The sequence below is a fragment of the Urtica dioica genome, chromosome 7 (assembly GCF_054948205.1).
Source record: "Urtica dioica subsp. dioica isolate 48M chromosome 7, U.dioica_male_clone48M_v1_H2, whole genome shotgun sequence".
Lineage (NCBI taxonomy): Eukaryota > Viridiplantae > Streptophyta > Magnoliopsida > Rosales > Urticaceae > Urtica > Urtica dioica.
Genome location: NC_142762.1, coordinates 18,699,032 through 18,726,381, shown reverse-complemented (window position 1 = coordinate 18,726,381; position 27,350 = coordinate 18,699,032). Strand labels below are relative to the sequence as shown.

The window sequence follows — 27,350 nt, the reverse complement described above, 5'->3', positions numbered from 1 at the left end:
ACATGGCGCAACCAACTCGTCCCTCGCGATGCACCTAAGACGCCTACATGGCGCAACCAACTCGTCCCTCACGACGCACTTAAGATGCCTACATGACGCACTAAAGACGCCTACATGGCACATCTAAGACGCCTACATGGCGCACCTAAGAAGCCTACATGGTGCATCTAAGCCATCCCTCGCGATGTGCCTAAGACGCCTAAACAACGCACAAAGTCGTGTCTCATGACGTGCTCTAAGTCGCCACAAGGTGCTGCATATGATGACTAATTGCAACACACTCGAAGCTGCCACAAGGCGTACCTGAACCGCCATACTAGGCGTAGTTCATGCAATCTTCGCCACCGCCAAATGAGCACGATCACACTCGCCTTGGGAGACTCCCCATTCCACACGAGCTAATTGAAGCTGCTCTCGAAGACTCGCAAACTCCGCCTTTGAGCGAGAACCTCGCTCAACCTGGGCTAGCCGAGACTTCGCTCGAGCAAGCTCCTCCTGGAAGAGTCCCATGAGATGAATGAGCTTGTGTAGAATCTTCTCGCCTCGGGTTGCAAGAGCCAGCACCTAAAGCGATTTGAAAAGCAGGTTAGCCAAAGCAAGATGTATGCAAAACAAAGTGAAAAGACAAACAGAGGGAAACTTACCCTCTGGGTGTCAAAAACACCATGACATAAGAAGTCCACGTCGCTACTCATTACGATGTCCTTTCACGTCTTCAATGGTGACTATCTGCCCCCGCATTGGCAGAAGATTCAGCCAGAATCGGAGTGACAGTGCTCTAAAGGCCTCAACTGAGACCTACACTCACGACTGGGGAATAAGGGTCGATCTTCCGAATGCAGATGGAGAAGCCCCACCAAAGTCGGAATGGTGGATGCCCCCGTGAGACCGACTTATGCCCGATGCGTGATCGAACTTCTAGCGTCGATCCCTGAGCAGTCAAAGCCCTCCGGAGCGGTAGCGCCTTCCACTAGATACCACTCCATCTCCTCGAAGCATCGGCCCGCAGCATCAACCTCCGTCTCCGAGATCTCGGAATGGGCATGCCTTTGCGAAATGCAAAAGTGTAGTCGCCTTCCAAGCTTGCCGAGATGGAGGCCATGATCTTCCCCTAACAAGTCACAATTAAACAATAATTGCCATGCTAGTTATCGACGAGTCCCAGGACTCCGGCTTGAAGATATCATAAAACAAAACGCCATCGGAGAAAGACTTGGCAGGACTTTGCGCAAAGGTCAACAAGCCGTGACACGCTAGTCCGCCTCTGCACACGCCCCCGCCTGCTTGCGCGTTCACCTTCCCTTGCTCTGAGGATATAGCGACGGATGCAATCGCGTCCGCCTCGTCCACGTCGAGCTACGCCTCATATCCGCTTGGATCCTCCTCCACGTGTTGATCACACGCTCGTGTTGAGAAAGACGGAAAAGCGAGAGAGAGCACATGCAATTGTGAGAATATTCTTTATAGTCACAAAACCTTCGCAACAGCGAAGCTTTGGGAAATAAATTTTCCTCAAACACCCGGCTGAAACAACTGAAAGTTCACCACCCGGAGCCTCTCGAGCGACGTACCTGGGGGCTAATGTTGTCGGTCATTTTCAAAAAATCCGAGACACCGAGAAGACACGCCGTTCAAAGGGTCGATGGTCAGGCCGGAGGTCCTGAAGAGCTGTAAGCCTTCCGTCACGAGTCGACAGGCGAGTCCTCGTGCCAAACTTTCAGCTCCTCAAGTCGAGTCATACTCCTCGAGTCGAGCCTCACTCCTCGAGTCAAGCCATGCTCCTCGAATCGAGTCATAGCTCATCAAGTCGAGTCACACTCCTCGAGTCGAGCCTCATTCCTCGAGTTGGGCCTTGCACCTCGAGTTGAGTCATAACTCCTCAAGTTGAGTCACGTGTACACGAGTCCAATAACAAATCGTCATGTCGACCTTGATTCCTCGAGTATGGACTTTCATGTTCCACACAACTCATGAAATCTCAAGTCCCGAACGTCCAACGGGCCGGATAAACGAACACCACTTAGGTCCACAAAAGTCCGACATGACAGGCCGTGCACCGCGCGCCCCTCAAGGAAAGCGCGCGCGCGCAGCAAGCCACGCCGGCTAGGCGCACACAGCAAGCTGCGCGCCGCGTGCCCCTCAAGGAGAGCGTGCGCACGCGGTCCTGGAAGGGATGCGCGCGTGCACATCGCGCACGGTGCGCCACGCCAGGCTGGCCACGCACCGCGCCAAGACACGCCCATGCCACGCTCACCATTTTGGCGGAGCGCGCTCTCCAGTCCCACATGGATGAAATACAAGCCTTCTAGGCCCCTCTTACTACTATAAATACCTCCTCTCATTGAGGGGAAAGCCATCCCATTCCTTCTCAAGAAACTTGAGACTTCTCTTTGCTTCTCTGGATGCCATCCTTGGCCTGAAGCGAATTATCCTCGATTTCTCGTTCTCAAAGATTCCGAAGTGCTCCCGGGGACTCCCGAGCGCCGCCGAGAGATCGAAGAATCGCTCTGATACCACTCGTTGGTGAAAGACGTAGGATATCAGACACGAACAATATCGCTCTAATATCACTTATTGGTATTATGTGCTTTTCTTGATAACCATATAACTTGCGGAATAAATTAATTACACTAACAAGAGCTAATTAAAAGTATGGTTATCTAACAAGATCTAGATTTACTTTATTAAATAATGAAAGCATTCAAACATGTCAAGCAACCAGTAAGAACAAAGAACAAGGTTCATAGAGAACTCACGGATTGGGCTCACGAACGAAAACTTCTAGCTTTCACAATCCGTCTTCAAACACCTTGATCTCCTTCTTCAAACTTTCATATCCACGTAGTTGAACGCATTGATCTCCTTTTTCAAGCTTTTTGATCCGCGTACTCCTCTTGATGACACCGTAGTCTTCCGAAACGTAATCTTCGGACTAATAAAGAAATACGGCGTGGGACCACATTCTTTAATCTCGCACGATCAAGAAACAAATATTGTTTCACGATCTCACTCTTATTTTCTTAGAACGGAATAGAGCAATATTCCAAGGGGGGGGAGAGAGAGAGAGAGAGAGAGAGAGAGAGAGAGAGAGAGAGAGAGAGAGAGAGAATTCGGCCAATAGAGAGGTAGAGACTCTTGGTTGAATTTTTTGAATGCACAAGTGTGTTTTTCTCTTCTCATGAACCCCCTATTTATAGTAGTGGAAATGATATATTCTTGTTAGTTTCCAAAATATATTATTTTCTTTTATTGTGTCCACACTACTTATCAACGCTTAGCCCTTAGATCTCATATCATGAATCATACTTTCTCTCTTAGCCATCAGATCAATATCTATGAGATTTTTATTTCCTGTTTAAATAAAGAATATTTAATTATGAGAGAATAAAGGAAATATCTTATTTCCTTTTAAATATTATTCTTTCCTAATATTCATGCAAGATAATAAATGACAATATCTTATTTTCTTTTAAATATTATCCTCTCTTAATATTCATCACAGAGAATAAAGGACAACATCTTATTTCCTGTTAAATATTATTCTCTCCTAATATTCATGAGAGAGAATAAATGACAATATCTTATTTCTTTTTAAATATTTTTCTCTCTCATTTATTTAAACAACTAAAGAGAAAATAATGGTAACTACAAATATATGAGGAACGAAATTTAAAGCACACGACCATGTGGGTTTGGCGCAAATCCTTGTGCCCATAACCCTAAAATTCGACATCCTCATTTTGTGCAAGGTCTAATTGCTCAAAGCAAAATTAATTATTAATTTACTTGATCAAATAATAAATAACTAATACTACCATAAATAATTGTTTAATTCTGCAAATACCAATATTTCATAATTGATGTTGTCAATCACAATTACAGCTTGTGAGATTATAGTAATGAAACACATAATTATAAGAGGTTCTTTATTTGTCTTATTGAAGCCAAATCAAAGACTATGGACCTAGTAATAGAAGCTTAACAAATCTGATGAAAAGACGAAAAAATCATTCCTCTTTTCCACATCGATTTGTCTAATCTTGGTCAAACTCCACCTAGATACGCCAAGACTTAACTCTCCTTTATACTAGATTTGTATTTACTCATCCTGACGAGTGTCCACTGATCTAGTCATTACATGATAAAGATCCTCCAGGTTCAATCCGTATCGAGAAAGGTCAATTTATCTGTTATACCTTTCGTGATACAGATATACCCTAAGCATTGTTGCTTCCCCTGCGAAAGATTCTTCCGAACGTACAAACTTTAGAACTGCCGGTAATCTATCGGTTTTGAAATCAACCCTTAGGTGAGTGAACATTGACCTTCTTTCAGGAAGGCTGGTTACCGTATCTGTCAAGCACTTCCCACTCGAATCATGCTGCGAAACTCCCAAGACATAAGATGTGATTAGCATAATAGTAGCCTTTTAGTGAATGAGTCAAAGAGTTACATGATCCAGTGTCCATGATCACTTCAGGATTTAGATCAAGTCTCACTGTGACCATCATAGCGACCCCGGTTAGTGTGTTGTAACGGTACTTAAATGATACATCTACAACCAAAGTCTGTCCGGGTCGTATACTTACCTCATGTGTAGAATGCTCGGACGTCGTGATCAACCTTCACTAATGTTCCGCATATATGACTTTAGATACAGCTGTCTAGGCATGTATTAGTCATCGACCAGCACGTGACTCAGTTTAATACGGAGGCTATGGATGATAGTTGTTGATTCTCATATTCAGACCTCAACCCGCTAATCATATGATGCTAATAAAGTAAACAATTATTCTATTTAGTAATCATTTATTTATTTTCTCTCGTGGGCAAGAATTCTTAACAATCTCCCACTTTGACCAGAGAAGATAAGGTATTTCCTTTTGGTCATTTTATTCTTAGCCATGTCATACAGACAGCTAGAAGTCTGACCAGGATTGAGATTCCCATCATATGGAGTCTCACCTTAATCTATTTTGTATCATCAACGCATTTCTCGTTTTAACATTCTTTAGTTCATGCTACTTTGCAAGTGATCCTTGACTTACCTTTATAAGGTCAAGTCAAGTCGTTCATTAGTGAATCAATCTACCATACAACACATTAACGCTTCGCTACAGTTAGATCATACACCAGACTTTATAGCTATACATCTCTTTGCCACCAAGACTAGTTGTACCACATCATGTTTCAATCTCATCACAACTAACTATAGTGTGATATCATTGAACATATTTTTTAGAATTGTTACTGACCTATTTCCATTACTTGGTTAATACATAGCAGATCCTTATTGGTCGTGTTCGTATTCAATATACACAGGACTCAAGGTGTTGGAAAAGATATAGGATTAAGAATAATTTATCGCTTCTAGCAAGCGGCATAATATAACAAATTCTTTAAAACACATAAAACGATTTTACTACCTAGAAAAAGTGGATGAACATATAATTTAAAATTAATATCTACAAAGAGTTTTCACTCGGTACCAACCTCGCTTGAAGCTTGAGCGTTGAGAAGCCTTTAGAAAGGTTGAATCGCTCATCTCCCCACTTAGCTTGTCTCTTTCGTGTCTTCTTTAACCTGAGTAACCACGATAGTTTCTACCATTAGAGTCTTTCGAGTTTGGTTAGGATTTAGTGTGTGGGCACTTTTAAACACTATGACTCAAGACTTGTCTTTGAGCCAAAGAGCTAAAACAAAATGCTAGGTCTAATGAGGACCTAGGTGCCAAAACAAAAGAGCAAAACGAGAGAGAGAGAGAGAGAGAGAGAGAGAGAGAGAGAGAGAGGGAGAGGGATGGGCGGCCAAGTTCTAGAGAGAGAAGCTATTAATCTCAAAATCTTGTGTGTACAACATTTTGAATAAGGTGTGGTATTTATAGGAGGAGGGATTGCCTTGATGAGGTAGTTTCCTCTTTTCTATTGAATATCACATATTCATGAGCAAAAATTTTATTTCCCATTCCTATCAAAATACCAAGGTTGGAAATAGTTTTCCTTTTTCCTAACCTTGGTCGTCCAAGCTATATAGCACATGTGCTATAATTTGTTTCCTCTTTTCCTTTTTGACAACTATCTTCATACATCAATGCAAAAAATAATTCCCTCTTTCTCTTATGATGGTGGACGGTTTTAAGCATCTAGAACAAGCTTCTAGATGTTTCTTTACTTGTTCATGAAAATATAAGAAAAGCCCATGTAGAATTTTCACATAAAATTCCGTAAAATGAGATTAAATCCTCAAGGCCCAAATGTCCATGTTGGCCGTGTGGATCATCAACATTGTCATCATATGACAATGTCCAAAATCTTATTTTGACATTTATAACATCCTTATGGACAAAATTACCCTTTAGACAATTTTCGTAAAATTCGCCTAGTTCAACCCTTGAACTTGTTTTGACTTAGCTACAACTTTAACAAAACCTACTCTAATGACTTGTGGTAGTGACCTTATGGATCCAAATGAACAAAGCTTGAGCTAGCATACTTGGACACAAAAGTTCACAAACCTTTTCCACGTTCTAGCTTAATGTCAACTGACTCCACTAAAGAGTTGATACTGAAAATCTCTCGGTTCAAATGAATATGTTTTCTACTCAAAATTCTACTTAATTGTGATCAGTGGATCCATTGAATATTATCCATGTTTACCCCTCATGAATATCATCAACTAGATGGGATTTATAAAAATTACCATTTTCCCTTTCTAGTTGTTATTTCCTCAACTTCTTTGTCACTTGTGTGAATAAGTTAGAAATAATGTATTGACGAGGAGCTAACAAGTCACATTGATTCATCCAAAAAAGTCATAACTCAATTTGGACACTGGCCAGTTCATTTATTCACATTCCAAGAAACAAAGCATGTGGTGATATACATTGCATTTCAGAAATCTTGTGCGTGAGGTGATCAACTTTCGGGAAGGTCTACAAGTTTCCAGACTTTGTTGATGTACATCGAGTGCATTTCAACTTTACTGGCATCAAGCCAAAGGTTTGATTCAGAACCAGTTATTGCTTGGTTGTAGGAAACATGGTCATCCATGTCGGAGACGGCGACGAGAGTATCTCCGTAAGATATGTACCTGTTAGGCTTTTGAAAGCTCTCTCATCACATCGAGGTACTACCTGACGAGATTCCGATGAGTTAGGTTGTGTTTCAGTTGGGGTAAGAACAATTCTTACAGATGAGGTAGAAGCATCCTCACCCAACTTTTCTTCAAGCACAATTTTGCTTCTAGGTTTTACATCTTTCTTAAAGTCCTCCTCTAGGAAACGAGCGTTCGTGCTAACGAATATTTTGTCGTCCCCGGGACTATAGAATGTGAAACCTTTGGTTTCCTTTGGATATCCAACAAACAGACATAATTTTGATCTACTAGTCAACTTGCTAGTCTTTTGCCTTAGCACATGTGCAGGGCAACCCCTCGCCTAGATTTACTTTACGGCCAGTCCATCGTTCATAAAGAGTACTAGGAACCGTTTTAGACATGACTTGGTTCAGAATGTAAGCTGCTGTTTTTAGGGCATATCCCCAAAAGGAAAGAGGGAGTGATGAATAACTCATCATCTATCTAACCATCTCCATTAGAGTTCGATTCCTTCTCTCTGACACTCCGTTTTGCTGAGGTGTGTCAGGTGTTGTAAGCTGAGAAGCGATACCTTCGTCTATAAGAAAGTCATCAAACTCTCTAGACATATACTCACCACCTCGATCGGATCGAAGGGTTTTGATCTATTTGCCAGTTTGCTTTTCCACTAAAGTCCGAAAGACCTTAAATACGTCAAAGGTCTCGGATTTGTGTTTGAGCAAATAGACAAAACTGTATCTTGAGTAATCATCGCTGAAGGTACTGAAGTATTCGTATCCTCCCTTTGACTTTGTACTGAGCAGACTGTTGGAATTGATCTAGGGTTAAGAAAAGATTTAACGCTTCGAGCAAGCGGCGGAATTTTAAAAATTTTCTTTAAAACAAGTAAAACGTTTTTACTAACCTTGACAAAGAGCAAGTACATATAAATTAAAACTATTAATGAGCATTATATGTTTACTAACCTTTGAGAAGCTTGACCGTTGAGAAGCCTTAGGAAGGTTGAAACGTTTGTCTCCCCTCGCAGCTCGTCTCTCTTCTTTCCTCGGGAACTCGAGCAACCACGAAACCTTCTATCACAATAATCACTCAAGAAAGAAAGGAATTAGTGTGTGGGCACTTTTAAACACGGCGACTCAAGAGCAAGTCTCAAATTCGAAGAGCTAAAACACTAGGTCAAATGTGGACGTAGGTGCCAAAAAAAAACGAACAAAAACTTAGAGAGAGAGAAAGAGGGGCGGCCAATATTCAAGAGAGAGAAGCTCTCAATCTCTAAAACTTTGAAATGAATAGAATGAGAGGAATGAAGGCTCAATTTATAGGAGAGGAATTACCTTCAACAAGGTAGTTTCCTCTTCTATAGAATATCACATATTCATGAGCAAAATTTGCTCTCCTTCCTTCCTCATTCACACGGCCAAGAGACCTTCTAGAAGGCTTGGATTTGTTTCCTCTTTTGCTTCTCTCTTGCTTGTTGGCCGAATTCCATCTTTCCTTATGGAGAAAATTTGTTTCCTCTTTTTCTTTTGGAAAGTATCTTTATACATCAATGCACATAATAATCTCTCCTTTTTCTATTGGGTTGGACGGCCATAGTGCACCTAGAAAGAGCTTCTAGATGTTTCTTCATTTGTTCATGATAACATAAGAAGGGCCCATTAAGAATTTTCAAGTAAAATTCTATGAAATAAAACTAATCCACAAGGCCCAATAAATGTGTTATGGCCGAGTGATAATATGTCATCATATGACAATGTCAAAAAATTTATTGAAATTCATTTCATCCTATGTCCAAAAGGACAAAATTACCCTTTTGACAATTTTCGTAAAACTTGTCTCGTCCTTGTTTTGACTTAGCTTCTAGTTTAACTATTCATACTCGATACGATTTGTGACTGTGACCTCATGGATCCAAATAAACAAAGCTTGACCTAAAATACTTGGACTCAAAATTTCACAAACCTTTTCCAAGTTTAGATTAATGTCAACTGACTCCACTAAAGAGTTGACACTGAGAATCTCTCGGTTCAAATGAATTTATTTTCTACTCAAGAATTCAACTAAATTGTGATGAGTGGATCCACTGAATATTTTTTATGTTTACCCTTCATGAATATCATCAGCTAGTCAGGATTTACAAAATTACCATTTTACCCTTCTAGCTGTTATTTCCTCAACTCCTATGTCGCTTGTGAATAAGTTAGAAACAATGTATTGACGAGGAGGTAACAAGTCACATTGTTTCATCCAAAAGGGTCAAGACTCAATTTGGACACTGGGCAATTCATTTATTCACATTCCAAGGAACAAAACATGAGGTGATATACATTGCATTTCAGCAATCTTGTACATGAGTTCCATATCTATGAGAACTTCCCAAAGTTACTCGTGACATCTTCACAACTTAGTACTTCACCAATAGGTCTACAAGTTTCAAGACTTTGTTGACATACATCGAGTGCATTTCAACTTTCATGGCGTCAAGCCAAAGGTTTGATTCAGAACAAGCCATCGCTTAGCGATAGGAAACAAGGTCATCCATGTCAGAGACAGCTTCGAGAGTGTCTCCATAAGACATGTACCTGTCAGGCTTTTGAGTAGCCCTCCCACTTCGTCGAAGTACTACTTGACGTGATTCTGATGAGTTAGGTTATGTTTTAGTTGGGGTAAGAACAGTTCTTACAGATGAGGTAGAAGCTTCCTCACCCCACTTTTCTTCAAGCACAATTTTGCTTCTATGTTTTACATCTTTCATAAAGTCCTCCTTAAGGAAACGAGCATTCGTGCTAACAAAAGTCTTGTCGTCCTCGGGACTATAGAATGCAAAACCTTTGGTTTCCTTTGGATATCCAATGAACAGACACAATTCTGACCTACTTGTCAACTTGCTAATCTTTTGCCTCAGCGCGTGTGCAGGGCAACCCCAAATCTTTATGCGGCCTAGATTTACTTTACGGCCAGTCCATCGTTCATATTGAGTACCAGGAACAATTTTAGACGGAACTTGGTTCAGAATGTAAGCGGCTGTTTCAAGGGCATATCCCCAAAAGGAAAGAGGGAGTGATGAATAACTCATCATTGATCTAACCATCTCCGTAAGAGTTCGGTTTCTTCTCTTTGACACTCCATTTTTTTGAGGTCTGCCAGGTGTGGTAAGTTGAGAAGCGATACCTTCTTCTTTAAGAAAGTCATCGAACTGTCCAGATATATACTCACCTCGTCGATCAGATCGAAGGGTTTTGATCACTTTGCCAGTTTTCTTTTCCACTAAAGCCCTAAAGACCTTAAATACGTTAAAGGTCTCGGATTTGTGTTTGAGCAAATAGGCAAAACCGTATCTTGAGTAATCATCAGTGAAGGTAACTAAGTATTCGTATTCTCCACATGGCTGTTGACTGAGAGGACCACATACATCAGAATGTACTAGTTCCAGTAACTCAGTGGCTCTTCCACCCTTATCTAAGAAAGGTCGCTTAGTCATTTTTCCTTCTATGCAAGATTCACAAGTAGGTAATGAACCTATTGCAGAGGCGTGGAGTGGACCGTCCCTCACAAGTCTCTTAATCCTGTCTAGACTGATATGACCAAGTCTTAAGTGCCAGAGATATGTCGATTTTATTAGATCGGAGGATTCAGATAGTTTGATCCTCTTTGGCTCTCTAACTAGATCATTATTATTTCGGTGTCTAAAAGAGAAGGTTGAGTGGGATAAATGTAAAAATGACCATTCTTCATGCATGCATCAGTGACTAAAGAATTTGATAAAGAAATACGAATTCCATTCTTTATAAACTTTAAATAATAATCTTGCTTGAAAAGTTGAGCTACAGATATTAGGTTTTTCCCAAAGGAATCAACATAATAAACATTATTCAAATTTAAAGTGCGATCTTCAAAAGACAGCGTTATGGATCCCACAGCCTTCGCAGACACCACGCTCCCATCACTCCACTTGAAGCAGAATCCTCTAATCTTTTGCTTTTACTAAAACCACTCAAGGGGCAGCAAATATTGTTAGTAGCAGCGGAGTCAATAATCCGATACTAAGCAAGCTTTGGTAACAAGTACAATACATTTTTCCTTGGTTTTGCCTTGGTAACATGTCTATTTTAGTCTCCCCATCAATCTCAGATCCAAGGATCTCCATTTCGTTTAGATAACTAATGATCAGCATCATATGATCTCTAACGGGAGTTCCAACCTTCATACGACAGTTCATAAACTGTCGGACCGCTTGTTGCCTAGCTTGACGTCCTTGCCCTCCAAACATCTCATGGAGATTGTAGAGCATATCCGCGGCAGTCTCGATGTCACGATGTTGTTGTTGCAACACATTCTTCATAAAGCCAGGCCGCTAGTGTTGTCAATGGTGCCCACAAGAAGAGTAGTAGTGTCTATTTATGTACATTTGATGTCATATAGTCTTACGAAGACTCTTGCTTGTAATTGCTTATTCATTAATAATAAAGTTGAAACGTTCATTCATTCTTTCTTTGTTTGAAGCTTTATGATAAAACCTTAGTCTTTTAGTCCATAAACAAACTTAACAACTTACGAAGAGACAAATGTAGATTTGCATGAACAAACTCTTCGTAGTTTGCTTAAAACGATATATTCGCAATCTTAGGGTCAAAGGACTATTGATCTCAGTACGATTGTTAGAAGAATCTATGATGTCTGGTTATGAGGCATTGAGAGTTGGGGACTCTATAGTTCTTCTAGGTATCTTCTGAAGGTACTGAATTGACCAGTGCACTTCTAGAGACAATATAAGAACAAACCATTTAACCTCTTATGTCTCGAAGTCACTATGTATGAATTGCATCATGCTTACCTTAATCCTGAAATGAGACATGCCATTTCACACCTTAGTATTCTCATTTGAGAAAGTCAAAGTTCGGACTCACTATGTGATTCCGAACAAGGCCTATTGGTGAAGTACTAAGTTGTGAGTCTGTCATGAGTAACTTTGTGAAGTTCTCATAGATATGGAATTCAGGTACAAGATTGCTTAAATGCAATGTATGTCACCTCATGCTTTGTTCCTTGGAGTGTGAATAAATGAACTGGCCAGTGTCCAAATTGAGTCCTGACTCTTTTGGATGAAACAATGTGACTTGTTAGCTCCTCGTCAATACATTGTTTCTAACTTATTCACAAGCGACAAAGGAGTTGAGGAAATAACAGCTAGAAGGGTAAAATGGTAATTTAGTAAATCCCGACTAGCTGATGACATTCATGAAGGGTAAACATAGATAATATTCAGTGGATCCGCTCATCATAATTAGGTCGAATTCTTGAGTAGAAAACAAATTCATTTGAACTGAGAGATTTTCAGTGTCAACTCTTTAGTGGAGTCAGTTGGCATTAAGCTAAACTTGAAAAAGGTTTGTGAACTTTTGAGTCCAAGTGTTTAGCTCAAGCTTTGTTCATTTGGAACCATGAGGTCACTGTCACGAATCACATCGAGTAAGAATAGTTAAACTAGAAGCTAAGTCAAAACAAAAACGAGACAAGTTTTACGAAAATTGTCAAAAGGGTATTTTAGTCCTTTTGGACATAGGACGAAATGAATGTCAATAAATTATTTTTGACATTGTCATATGATGACAAATGAAATAAATATTACTCAGCCATATTAGTGTAATTGGGCCTTGAGGATTAATTTCGTTTCATAGAATTTTACTTGAAAATTCTTAATGGGCTTTTCTTATGTTGTCATGAACAATTGAAGAAACATCTAGAAGCTCCTTCTAGAAGCTCAAATTTCGTCCAACCCAAGGAAAATAAGGCTGAATTTCGTTCATGCCATAGTGGGAAAGAGAGTTTATTTTGTGCATTGATGTATGAAGATACTTGCCAAAAGAAAAAGAGGAAACAAATTTCCTTTAGAAGGAAAGTGCTTTTTCGGCCAACTAAGAGAGAACAAATGAGGAAACAAATCCAAGGACTTGCATGACATGTCATGAACGTCCAACATAGGTAGAAAAGAGGAAATAAGATTTGCTCATGCCTCCCCTATAAATAGAGGCCTCATTCCTCTCATTCTAGTCATCCCACATAAGTTAGAGATTGAGAGCTTCTCTCTCTAGACCTTGTGGCCGATCCTCTCTCTCTCCCTCTAGTTATTTTAGGTTTTTGTTTTGGCACCTAGGTCCTCATTTGACCTAGTGGTTTTAGCTCTTCGACTCTGAGACTTGTTCTCGAGTCGTCGTGTTTAAAAGTGCCCACTCACTAATTCCTTTTCTTTCGAGTGATTTAGTGATAGAAACTTTCGTGGTTGCTCGAGGTGCCGAGGAAAGGAAGAGAGACGTGCTGCGAGGGAGACGAGCGTTGCAACTTTCTAAAAGCTTCTCAAAGTTCAAGCTTCAAGAAAGGTTAGTAAACTTCTATGCTCATAATAGTTTTTATTTACATGTGCTTGCTCTTTGTCTAGGTTAGTAAAAACTGTTTTACTTGTAAAAGAAAATTTTTAAAATTCCGCCGCTTACCGAAGCGTTAATTATTTTCTCAAACCCTAGATCGATTCCAACAAATGGTATCAGAGCTATGGTCAAAGAGATGCATGTACATGTTTTTAAAATTATGAGCTTGAAAATCGTTTTCGAAAGTTTACTAATTTTGTGACAAGTTAGAATTGTAATCTTAGATTTTTTTTTAATTTATTGCTCATGCCTTTAAATTAAAAACCATGTTGTTTTTCTATGATTTTGGGATGTTTTTAAAACACATTAGAATCAGTTCTAAAAGTTTTTAATTTTTTATATTGAAAAACGTGTTTTAAAGGTTTGAGAAATTTCGAGTAAAATTTTGTGACTAGTTTTGTTATCTTGCTAGTTTCTTATTTTTACTTGAATCGTTTTATGCTTGTTGTTATTTCTTTTATGCCTTGTTATTACCTTGCTAATAAAACACAAATAAAAGCTTTAACAACCTTCATACAACGTTCCGTTACACTCGATTCTTTTTCGCACCTAAAAAGGACCAAGCTTTAATTTATTTATTTTTCTTCGAGCTGGAGTAAACCCGCATTAAAAGTGGCATAACTCTCTACTCAGAAATCGAAATTTAATGATTCTTGAATCAAATTAAAGCTCTGTCTGTCCTCTGTCCAATGCCACCGGTTTCGGCTCAAAACGACATCGGAGCCGCCAGATATGGCGATTTTACTCCGAGGTGCGCGGCTGTCTGAAACTCCAATTTTTTAGAAATCCGGATTTTCAAACCCCACTACCATGAGTTATAGAACTCTAATGAGAAAATTTTCTTGAGCAAAAATGTTTTTCATATGATTATAAACATGATGTGTAAAGATTAAAAGTTTTGATTTTTGAAAGATTAATTGAAATTGAATTTTTTCAAAACTAGTTTGAATTTTGAAAAACCGTTTTCACTTTCAAACTTGAAAAATATTTTGTCATCCAAATCAAATAAATTTTCAAAATGTTTTCAAAATTATATCTATATCACATATGTTCAAAATCTATATGCTCTTGAAAATTAGAGTGGGAGGTCTTCTTGTAGACAAGCCGAAAAATAAAAAGATGTGTAATCTCAAACTTTCAAGTGTTCGAGTGAGTTGAAGTTCAAACTTCCCTCATGCACTTTCCCAAAATAGAAAATAGGAAAAGATCGAGTATGTACCTTGTGCCTTTATGCACTAATACTGCTCTGAACATGTCGATCTAGGATTCTCTTCTAGTTGTCCGCTCTGTCGCTCTCTAACTAGGAAATTTGTTTCCGAACTTATAAGAGTCGATGAACCAACTCCAAAAACTAAGTGGGAGGGTTATACTTGTTGTTTGTAACCCACGATTCCCAACACTAATGAAAAGTGCAAGTGTCGCCGGACTAAGAGTCACCCTCGTGGCCCTCTCTTAAATGAGAGTACTCAAGGGCGCTTTGCTCTAATCATTGCTCAATGAGCTACGTCCGAGAGTGAGACGATGATGGCAAGGCCTCCCCTTGGGGGATTGTTTTTCAAAGTTGACCTTTTGGACTAAGTGGTTGGTTGCGCACTTAGACTCAATCCCTAGTAATCCTCCCTCGAGGCCCTGCGAAAGGATGTGAGTGATCAAACCAATTTAAAAGGTGGCTAGTCAAAATAGATGTATTGACATCTTGGCTTAGCATTAATGATGTGTCATTTACTTATAAATGGAGATTTTTTGCGGCCTTCTCTTGAGGGAGTAAATTATCGTTTGGTTTATAACACCTTTGGATTTTACAAAAGTCTTAATAAAACTTAAATCCTAAACCAAAGACTAATCATAAACTTGTTTCAACTTTTATAGGCAATATGTCTCTCAACCCTCTCTCTACAATTCTTTCCTCGAATAAACTCGAAAACGAAAACTACATAGATTCGAAACGTAACCTCGACATAATACCTACCGTTAACAAGCACAAATAGGTACTCACTACCCCGTGTCCTCCTCTGACGAATGATGATTCAACTCAAGAGGACAAAGACGCCTTGGCGGCCTGGCTCTGCTCCGATGAGATTGTGAGGTGCTATATCTTAGCATCAATGAACAATGTGTTGCAACAACAACATCGTGACATCGAGACTGCCGCCGACATGCTCGCCAATCTCCATGAGATGTTTGTAGGGCAAAGGCGTCTAGCAAGGCAAAAAGCAGTCCGACAATTTATGAACTGTCGCATGAAGGCTAGGACTCCTATTAGAGACTTTATGATATTGATCATTAGTCATCTGAGTAAAATGGAAATCCTAGGATCTGAGATTGATGGGAAGAATATCATAGATATGATCTTAGAAACTCTCCCCGCATCTCTTGATACCTCCAAGATGAACTACTCCATTAACAAGCTAGAGTACACTGTTACCAAGCTTATGGAGGAACTTCACACTGCTATAGGTCTCACTAAGAGAAAGAGGAATCAAGGAGAGGCACATGCTACTGAGCACAAAGCCTCCGCCTCTAGAACTGAGAAGGGACCTTACAAGGCCGATAAAAAGAACTGTCCCGCCTATCTCAAAGCAAAGGAACATAGTATTGTACTAGTCACCGAAGCATGCTTAGTAGCTGATAATGTATCAACGTGGATTCTTGACTCCGCTGCTACTAACCATATTTCTGTTCCTTGAATGGTTTCAAGAAAACCAAAAGCTTAGATGAAGGCGAGTTCTGTTTCAAATTGGGTGATGGGAGCCTGGTGTCTGCGAAGGCTTTGGGATCCGTGACGCTGTCTTTTGAAGACCGCACTTTAAACTTGAATAATGTTTATTTTGTTCCTACCTTTGGGAAGAACTTAATATCCGTTGCTCGTCTTCTAGAGCAAGATTATTGTTTAAAGTTTATAAAGAATGGAATTCGTATTTCTTTTTCTAATTCTTTTGTCACTGATGCATGTATGAAGAATGGTCTTTTTTACATCTATCCCACTCAACCTTCTCTTTTAGACACCGAAATAGATAATGATCTAATTAGGGAGCCAAAGAGGATCAAACTTTCTGAATCCTCCGATCTAACAAAATCAACACACCTATGGCACTTAAGACTTGGTCATATCAGTCTAGAAAGGATTAAGAGACTTGTGAGGGACGGTCCACTCCAAGCCTCTGCAATAGGTTCACTACCTACTTGTGAATCCTGCATAGAAGGAAAAATGACTAAGCGACCTTTCTCCGATAAGGGTCTAAGAGCCACTGAGTTGCTGGAACTAATACATTCTGATGTATGTGGTCCGCTCAGCCAACAGGCACGTGGAGGATACGAATACTTCGTCACCTTCACCGATGATTACTCACGATATGGGTTTGTCTATTTGCTTAAACACAAATCCGAGACCTTTAACGTATTTAAGGTCTTTAGGGCTTTAGTGGAAAAGCAAACTGGCAAAGTGATCAAAACCCTTCGATCTGATCGAGGTGGTGAGTATATGTCTGGAGAGTTCGATGACTTTCTTAAAGAAGAAGGTATCGCTTCTCAGCTTACCGAACCTGGCACACCTCAACAAAACGGAGTGTCAGAGAGAAGAAACCGAACTCTTATGGAGATGGTTAGATCGATGATGAGTTACTCGTCACTCCCGCTTTCCTTTTGGGGATATGCCCTCGAAGCAGCCGCTTACATTCTGAACCAAGTTCCGTCTAAAACGGTTCCTGGTACTCCTTATGAAAGATGGACTGGCCGTAAAGTAAGTTTGGGCCACATCCGAATTTGGGGTTGCCATGCACATGTGCTAAGGCAAAAGACTAGCAAGTTGGCTAGTAGGTCAGAATTGTGCCTGTTTGTAGGATATCCAAAGGAAACTAAAGGTTTCATTTTCTATAGTCCCGAGGACGATAAGACTTTCGTTAGCACGAATGCTCGTTTCCTCGAGGAGGACTTTATGAAAGATGCAAAACCTAGAAGCAAAATTGTGCTTGAAGAAAAGTTGGGTGAGGAAGCTTCTACCTCATCTGTAAGAACTGTTCTTACCCCAACTGAAACACAACCTAACTCATCAGAATCTCGTCAAGTAGTACTTAGACGTAGTGGGAGGGCTACTCAAAAGCCTGACAGGTACATGTCTTATGGAGACTCTCTTGTAGCCGTCTCCGACATGGATGACCCTGTTTCCTATAGCCAAGCGATGGCTTGTTCTGAATCAAACCTTTGGCTTGACGACATGAAAGTTGAAATGCACTCGATGTATGTCAACAATGTCTGGAAACTTGTAGACCTTCCTGAAGGGATTAAACCCGTAGGGGGTAAGTGGATATACAAGAAGGAAAGGGGTCCTGACGGGAACGTCGAGACGTTCAAAGCACGACTTGTGGCGAAGGGTTATACCCAACAAGAAGGGATTGACTATGAAGAAACCTTCTCGCCAGTCGCGATGCTTAAATCTATCCGCATACTCCTATCCATAGCTGCAGCTCTCGACTATGAGATCTGGCAAATGGATGTCAAGACGGCCTTCCTGAATGGCAATCTTGACGAGCGCATTAATATGGCTCAACCAGACGGTTTCGTGGAAAAAGGTCAAGAGACCAAGGTTTGTGAGTTACTTAAGTCCATTTATGGACTAAAGCAAGCATCTAGGTCATGGAATATTAGATTCGATGAAACTGTGAAAAGCTTCGCCTTTGAACAGTCAATAGATGAGCCTTGTGTTTACAAGTTAATACACGAAGGCAAAGTTGTGTTTCTGGTACTATATGTCGATGATATACTACTCATTGGTAATGACGTGGGTAAGTTATCTGAGGTTAAGGTCTGGCTGGCAAAGCAATTCGATATGAAGGATCTACGAGAAGCCGCGTACATTCTGGGGATCCAAATCTTTCGAGATAGGAAAAACCGGACCCTGGCGCTCTCTCAAGCATCTTATATTGATAAGGTAATGGATCGCTTCTCGATGCAAGACTCCAAGAAGGGCCAAACACCCTTTAGGCATGGAGTTTCACTCTCTAAGGATTAGTCTCCCAAGACTGCACAAGAGATTGAAGACATGAGGAAAATTCCTTACGCCTCTGCCGTAGGAAGCCTCATGTATGCTATGCTTTGCACTAGACCTGACATCTGTTTCACCGTTGGCGTAGTTAGCCGTTTCCAGTCCAACCCTGGACCCGAGCACTGGATTGCTGTTAAGCATATGCTTAAGTATCTTCGAAGAACTAGGAACTTGATGCTTACATACTCAGGTATTGACCTGACTATGACGGGATATATCGACTCCGATTTTCAAGCGGATAAGGATTCCAGGAAATCCACTTCAGGATCTGTGTTCATCCTTAATGGTGGACCTAATGTGTGGAGAAGTATTAAGCAATCTTGCATTGCTGACTCCACAATGGAAGCAAAATATGTGGCTGCTTGTGAAGCATCCAAAGAGGCTGTATGGCTTAGAAAATTCCTCAAGTATTTGGAAATTGTTCCAAAAGTCGACGAGCCCATGACCCTTTATTGTGATAATAGTGGGGCTGTCGCTGACTCAAAGGAACCTCGAAGCCATAAGCGCTCTACACATATTGAGAGGAAATACCATTTGATTCGAGAGATCGCGCAACGCGGAGACGTGGAGGTGAAGTAGATCTCTGGCAGATCTATTCACCAAGGCCCTAGCGAACATGGTCTTCGACCAACTTCGAGAGGGATTAGGCATGTAGGACTACTCACATCTTCTTTGAGTCAAGTGGGAGTTTGTTGTCAATGGTGCCCACAAGAAGAGTAGTAGTGTCTATTTATGTACATTTGATGTCATATAGTCTTACGAAGACTCTTGCTTGTAATTGCTTATTCATTAATAATAAAGTTGAAACGTTCATTCATTCTTTCTTTGTTTGAAGCTTTATGATAAAACCTTAGTCTTTTAGTCCATAAACAAACTTAACAACTTACGAAGAGACAAATGTAGATTTGCATGAACAAACTCTTCGTAGTTTGCTTAAAACGATATATTCGCAATCTTAGGGTCAAAGGACTATTGATCTCAGTACGATTGTTAGAAGAATCTATGATGTCTGGTTATGAGGCATTGAGAGTTGGGGACTCTATAGTTCTTCTAGGTATCTTTCGAAGGTACTGAATTGACCAGTGCACTTCTAGAGACAATATAAGAACAAACCATTTAACCTCTTATGTCTCGAAGTCACTATGTATGAATTGCATCATGCTTACCTTAATCCTGAAATGAGACATGCCATTTCACACCTTAGTATTCTCATTTGAGAAAGTCAAAGTTCGGACTCACTATGTGATTCCGAACAAGGCCTATTGGTGAAGTACTAAGTTGTGAGTCTGTCATGAGTAACTTTGTGAAGTTCTCATAGATATGGAATTCATGTACAAGATTGCTGAAATGCAATGTATGTCACCTCATGCTTTGTTCCTTGGAGTGTGAATAAATGAACTGGCCAGTGTCCAAATTGAGTCCTGACTCTTTTGGATGAAACAATGTGACTTGTTAGCTCCTCGTCAATACATTGTTTCTAACTTATTCACAAGCGACAAAGGAGTTGAGGAAATAACAGCTAGAAGGGTAAAATGGTAATTTAGTAAATCCCGACTAGCTGATGACATTCATGAAGGGTAAACATAGATAATATTCAGTGGATCCACTCATCATAATTAGGTCGAATTCTTGAGTAGAAAACAAATTCATTTGAACCGAGAGATTTTCAGTGTCAACTCTTTAGTGGAGTCAGTTAGCTCAAGCTTTGTTCATTTGGATCCATGAGGTCACTGTCATGAATCACATCGAGTAGGAATAGTTAAACTAGAAGCTAAGTCAAAACAAAAACGAGACAAGTTTTACGAAAATTGTCAAAAGGGTATTTTAGTCCTTTTGGACATAGGACGAAATGAATGTCAATAAATTATTTTTGACATTGTCATATGATGACAAATGAAATAAATATTACTCAGCCATATTAGTGTAATTGGGCCTTGAGGATTAATTTCGTTTCATAGAATTTTACTTGAAAATTCTTAATGGGCTTTTCTTATGTTGTCATGAACAATTGAAGAAACATCTAGAAGCTCCTTCTAGAAGCTCAAATTTCGTCCAACCCAAGGAAAATAAGGCTGAATTTCGTTCATGCCATAGTGGGAAAGAGAGTTTATTTTGTGCATTGATGTATGAAGATACTTGCCAAAAGAAAAAGAGGAAACAAATTTCCTTTAGAAGGAAAGTGCTTTTTCGGCCAACTAAGAGAGAACAAATGAGGAAACAAATCCAAGGACATGCATGACATGTCATGAACGTCCAACATGGGTAGAAAAGAGGAAATAAGATTTGCTCATGCCTCCCCTATAAATAGAGGCCTCATTCCTCTCATTCTAGTCATCCCACATAAGTTAGAGATTGAGAGCTTCTCTCTCTAGACCTTGTGGCCGATCCTCTCTCTCTCCCTCTAGTTATTTAAGGTTTTTGTTTTGGCACCTAGGTCCTCATTTGACCTAGTGGTTTTAGCTCTTCGACTCTGAGACTTGTTCTCGAGTCGTCGTGTTTAAAAGTGCCCACTCACTAATTCCTTTTCTTTCGAGTGATTTAGTGATAGAAACTTTCGTGGTTGCTCGAGGTGCCGAGGAAAGGAAGAGAGACGTGCTGCGAGGGAGACGAGCGTTGCAACTTTCTAAAAGCTTCTCAAAGTTCAAGCTTCAAGAAAGGTTAGTAAACTTCTATGCTCATAATAGTTTTTATTTACATGTGCTTGCTCTTTGTCTAGGTTAGTAAAAACTGTTTTACTTGTAAAAGAAAATTTTTAAAATTCCGCCGCTTACCGAAGCGTTAATTATTTTTTCTCAAACCCTAGATCGATTCCAACAGCTAGGGCGTCTTTCTCAACTTGTTTCGAATCTTCATTCGTTTGAGGACAGGGGGTGGTGAGAACCCATTTGTGCTTGTCGACAGTAAGGACTATGTCGAGGTTACGTTGCCAGTCGACGTAATTTTTTCCTTCGAGGTGTTTTATGAGTAGTCTTTTGTTTAAGATTTAAGTTTTTAACGTTTGATAAAATCCAAAGGTGTTATAATTCAAATGATAATTTACTCCCTCACGAGAAGGCCGCAAAAAATCTCCATTTATAAGTAAATGACACATCATTAATGCTTGCCAAGATGTCAATACACCAATTTTGACTAGCCACCTTTTAAATTGGTTTGATCACTCACATCCTTTCGCAGAGCCTCAAGGGAGGATTACTAGTGATTGAGCCTAAGTGTGTAACCAACCACTTAGTCCAAAAGGTGAACTTTGAAAAAACAATCCCCCAAGAGAGGCCTTGTCTTCATCGTCTCACTTTCGAACGTAGCTCATTGAGCAACGATCGAAGCAAAAACGCCATAGAGTACTCCCATTGAAGAGAGGGCCACAATAGTGACTCTTAGTTTCACGTAAATTGCGTCTTTCATTAGTGTTGGGGAGCGTGGGTTAAAAACAACAAGTATAACCCTCCCACTTAGTTTTTGGAGTTGGCACATTACCTTTGTAAGTTTGGAAACAAAGTTCCTAGTTATAGAGCGATAAAGTGGACTACTAGAAAGGAATCCTAGATCTTCATGTTCATGGAAGAGCAGTGTTAGTGCATAAAGGCACAAGGTACATACTCGGACATTTTCCTATTTTCTATTCGGGAAAGTGCATGAGGGAAGTGTGAAGTTCAAACTCACTTGAACACTTGAAAGTTTGAGATTACATATCTTTTATTTTTCGGCTCGTATACGAGGAGACCTCCCACTAAAATTTTCAAGAACATATAGATTTTGAACATATCTGATATAGATATAGTTTTGAAAAAATTTTGAAAACTTATTTGATTTGGATGACAAAATATTTTCACGTTTGAAAACGAAAACGGTTTTTCAGAATTCAAACTGGTTTTATAAAAATTCAATTTCAATTAAACTTTAAAAAATCAAAACATTTTAATCTCTCACATTATGTTTATTATCTTATAAAAAACAATTTTTCTCAAGGAAATTTTCTCATTAGAGTTCTATAACACATGGAGTCGGATCCTAAATTCAGAATTCATTAATTCTAAAAAACTAGACATTTGGAACAGTCGTGCACCTCGGAGTAAAATCGCCATAACTTGCGGCTCCGATGTGCATTTGACTTAAAACCATTTTCATTGGAAAAAGGACAAACAGACCTTTAATTTGATTCTAGAATCATTAAATTTCGAATTCTGAGCTAAGAGTTATGCGACTTTTACTGAGGATTTTCTCGAGCTCGAATAAAACTGGAAATAATTAAAGTTCGGACTTTGATTGCGAAAGAGAATCGAGTGTAACAGAACGTTTTAGGAAGTTGTTAAAGCTTTTATATCTGTTTTATTAACATGGTATAAAAGAAAATAACAACAAACATAAAACAAAACGAGTAATAAACGAAACTTGAAAGATAAAATAACTAGTCACAAAATTACTCGAAATTTTCTCAAACATAAAAACACGTTTTTCATTATAAAAAATTAAAAAATTTTAGAACTGATTCTAATGTGTTTTAATATCATCCCAAACTCATAGAAAATCAACATGATTTTTAATTTAAAGCCATGAGCACTAAATTAAAAAAATATAAGAAAACAATTCTAACTTGTCACAAAATTAGTAAACTTTCGAAAACGATTTTCAAGCTCATAATTTTAATTGCATGTACATGCATATCTTTGACCACACTACAACAAATCTCACCATTACCGACGATTTATTTCGTCGCTAATAACCACATAATCGACGCTAAATCTATTTAGCGACGATTTTTATCGTTGCTAAATGTCCGTGCCTAAATATATTTAGCGACGAAATAGTCGTCGCTAAATATTTACCGACGATATTAGCGATGATTTTTTCGTCCCTAAATGTTTAAACGAGGAGTTTTTTTTAATTATTTAGAGACGACTTAATCGTCGCTAATTCGCGCGGGAAAATTTCGCGCACGAATTAGCGACGATAAAGTCGTCGCTAATAAGTTTTTTTTAAATAATTAGCGACGACTTTGTCGTCGCTAGTTACAAACTTTTTTTTTCGATTTTTAAAATTATTAATTTTTATCGTCGTTAATTATTTATTTTTTATTTTGTTTTTCGTTTATGAAATTCTAACATGAAAAATCAAATAAAAACCAAATTATATTATCCAAATCAACTTATATATAAAATCCAGTTACGTTTTCGATTATCGAGAAATATGTAAATAATAATCTACTATACACAAAATATCTAATAAAACAGTAGTCGCGACGTTTGCTTTGTCTTCCCGCCGCTCGTTTCCCCCTCCTCGACGTGAAACGCTCTTCTGCTGGCGCTGAAACTCTTCAAGCTGCGGCGGAACAATGTGCTCATGATCAGTAGACTGACTCGGACCGCCAGGCGTCGTCTGCTAGCTACCATCGGGAGTCCTCTGCTGGCCGCCTGTCAGAGTGTGGACGCCAGGCGTAGGAGTCTGGACACCGGCCGTCGGAGTCTGCTGGCTGTGGGTCGACGGAGCCTGCTGCGAACTATGCGAAAATTGAGGCATAAACGAGCTCAGGTTGAGGCCGGGCACCTGACTCTGTATTACCTCGGCGAAAGAGACGAAGGTCGAGGTGAACACCTCCTATGAGATATATCTTGGATGCGATGTCCCAACCTCCGAACTACCGTAGACTTCGGCGAGGTCAGCCGCCATCCGTGCTCCCTGTGGCACCAAACGTCCGACGCCGGTCAAGTGATCAGTCCGCGAACCCATAATATCGCAGATCGCCTGGTTCTCTAGGACGGAAATATCAACGTCCGCTCCTTGTTGCTCAGCCTCCGCTCGCAACGTGTTGAACATATCGACCAGTCGATCCTGATATAATTAACTAGTTAGTATATATTAATCGAAAAATAAGACAAAATAAATGTAAACTTACATAACGTGCAGAGGCTTCAGGAGTCAGCCATTCGGACTTGTCGGACTGATGTTGGCGCTTGTAGTTCGCAAACAAGCTCTCGAAAGCGCCTGTCTCTGCGCTCTTCTGCATGTAAACAAAATTTCAAGCGTTAGATAGTTTTAACGATTTGAAGTATCATATAAACATAAAACTTACGTTCTTCATGCGATGGGTCAAGAATCCAATCGTCCCCTGTCGACTCTTCGTCTTCTTCTTCGCGCGATTCGCCTTGTTCTTTGCTTGTATGGCATGTAATATAAGTAAACGTACACGTAAATAACAAATCGTATAATAAAAGGGTAAACACATATTTAACGTAAATGATTTAATTACCTTAAACTCATCGCTCGAATATCGTTCTATAAGCGTCTCCCATTCGGTGTCGAGCTTAACGATCCTCGGTTTCATCGACCGCGCCACCTGTACGCTGCTCTTGCAGTCGATGTCGAACCATGACCGCAAGGTATGCTTCCAATCACGAAGACGAGTCTTTGCGTCTCGAATGATTCGGCATCGACAATCGCCTTCTTCTTCCCGGTTGCATCACCATCGACTCGAATGTCGTACTTGTCTCGAATTGCTGATCGGATCTCGACCTCCTTCGCCAGCCCCACGTTCGCAGTCGTCCACCTTGGGACCGTAGGCGAGATATTGTCTCGGACGACCAACCCGAGCGTGTTCGCGAACGTCACGGGATCCGGATCCATCTCTCGCTCTGGCTGCAAGATTGACTGAAACTCCTCGTTATAAATAATGACTTCCTTCACTCCAGGGCGCCGTGACGCTCAGATCGTTTCCCGAGCGTCGGCCCACGCACGGCGGGTTCGATATCCTCGTCGGCTTCTTCGACGCCATGGCGTACGGGCGCCGACTCGCAATAATTCGGGAGACGGGATAGGTAGTCATCCCCGCCTCCGCTGCCTCCGGCTCCTGTAGCCGCAACCATCTGAAATTCAAAAAAAACTTTATTTAGTTATGCATTCGTAATAATTTAAATATGTTAATTTAGTTATTAAAAGAAAAACGTTATATACTATCGATCAATCATCATCGTCTGACAAATCATCTTCTTCCATCAAATCTTCGTTGTCAGTTTCTTCGTCATCGATTAACTGTTCTTCTTCAATATTTTCCAAGTCCAGTCCTTCGTTGCTCACGGGCTCTGGTCTCGCAGACTGATGACGCGTCGACAGTGAATCTAAATCTGACGGTTCCACCGACAACTGAACTGAAGACGAAGATTGACCAAGAACGAGGTCAATATCAGGAAGATCCCACACATTTCGATGATTACACTCTTCGACGATTCGCCAATCAGGACCATTCAAGTTATCTTCCAAGTAGAAAACTTGTTTTGCTTGAGTTGCCAAAATAAATGGCTCGTCTTTGTACCATTCTTTTGCCACATACACGCTTTTCAAGTTGTTGTCGTTGCGTGTCGTTTTCCTCGGATCTTGGTCACCGAACCATTGACATTGAAATAAGACGACACGACAATCGTTCTGATAAGTCAAGACAATGACGTTTTCTACTTGACCGTAGAAGTCGTGGCCTCCTTCACTTGGTACGCATACCCCGCTATTCCGAGTCGTTCTTCTGCTATCACGTTGACGGGAGATAAATTTAACTCCGTTCACTACACAACACGGATACGTCTCTGGTGCGAAATGTGGTCCCAATGCCAATGCGTATAATTCAGAGGATACGGGTAATTCGTCTTGGGTCATACGAAACACCTACATATAACCATTAACTTAGTTTAATCATACATAGTTTAACCATATTCTTTAAGTTAGTCAAATACCTTTTTCCAAAACCATTTTGGGAACTCGAGTCGATGCGCTTCTTCAACATCCGGCCGACCTTCTAATTCCATGAGATCTATGTGTTCACTGAAATAAAATTCATGTTCATTTAATACATCATTTAGTATAAATTTTTGAAGTTCATTTACTTCACTCATTTACCTCATGAAATCGTCAATTTCGGGACAATTTCTTAAAATGTACCACTCAGCGAGCAAACGTATATTCTCATCTAAGCGTATCGTGGTCATCTTCCCGTAAGGCCGACAACTTGATGACTGAAACACCGATAACTCCCGTTCGACACCTTCGAAGTTAGACGCGACGTCTGTTCGTTGGGGCATGTTGAAACGATTCTCAACGCCTTCTAGATACCTTGAGCAGAATGTCAATGCTTCGTCTACAACATACGCTTCGGCAATTGAACCCTCTGGTCAAGCTCGATTACGCACAAAGTTCTTGAGCGTTCAAAGGTATCTCTCAAATGGATACATCCACCGCATATGAACCGGACCTCTGTTAATAATTTCCTCCGGTAGATGCATTACCAAATGAACCATGATTGTGAAGAAATCAGGTGGGAAAATTCGCTCCAACTTGCACAATATAAGCTTCACATCCTCCTGTGCCTTTTCAATATCTGAAATTACCACCGTTCTTGAGAAAATAAGTCTGAAGAAGTTGCAGAGCTCTATTATGGCATCTCGAATGCTTCGATCCAGAAAAGGCCGAATAGAAGGAGCCAATAGTCGCTGCATAGTCACGTGACAATCGTGAGACTTCAAACCCGTCAACCTCCCGTCCGCGGTAACATTCTTCTTCAAATTCCCCGCAAACCCATCAGGAAATCTAACAGATCTCAAGAACTCAGTAAACCGCTTCCGTTCTGAAGGTGTCAGAGTGTATGACGACGGAGGTTTCATCCATCTATCTCCCTCTTGATACAAATGAAGCTCGTGCCGTATGTTCCAGTCCGCCAGAGTCAACCGTGCCTTATCTGTGTCTTTCGTCTTCCCCTCAATGTTCAGCAACGTACCCAGTAGATTGTCGCATACATTCTTTTCTATATGCAT

At 40.2% G+C, this 27,350-nt stretch overlaps 1 pseudogene; it reads right to left on the bottom strand.

The window, feature by feature from the left end:
• Positions 1 to 893: 893 nt before the first annotated feature.
• Positions 894 to 27,350, bottom strand: LOC149390308 (uncharacterized; annotated as a pseudogene).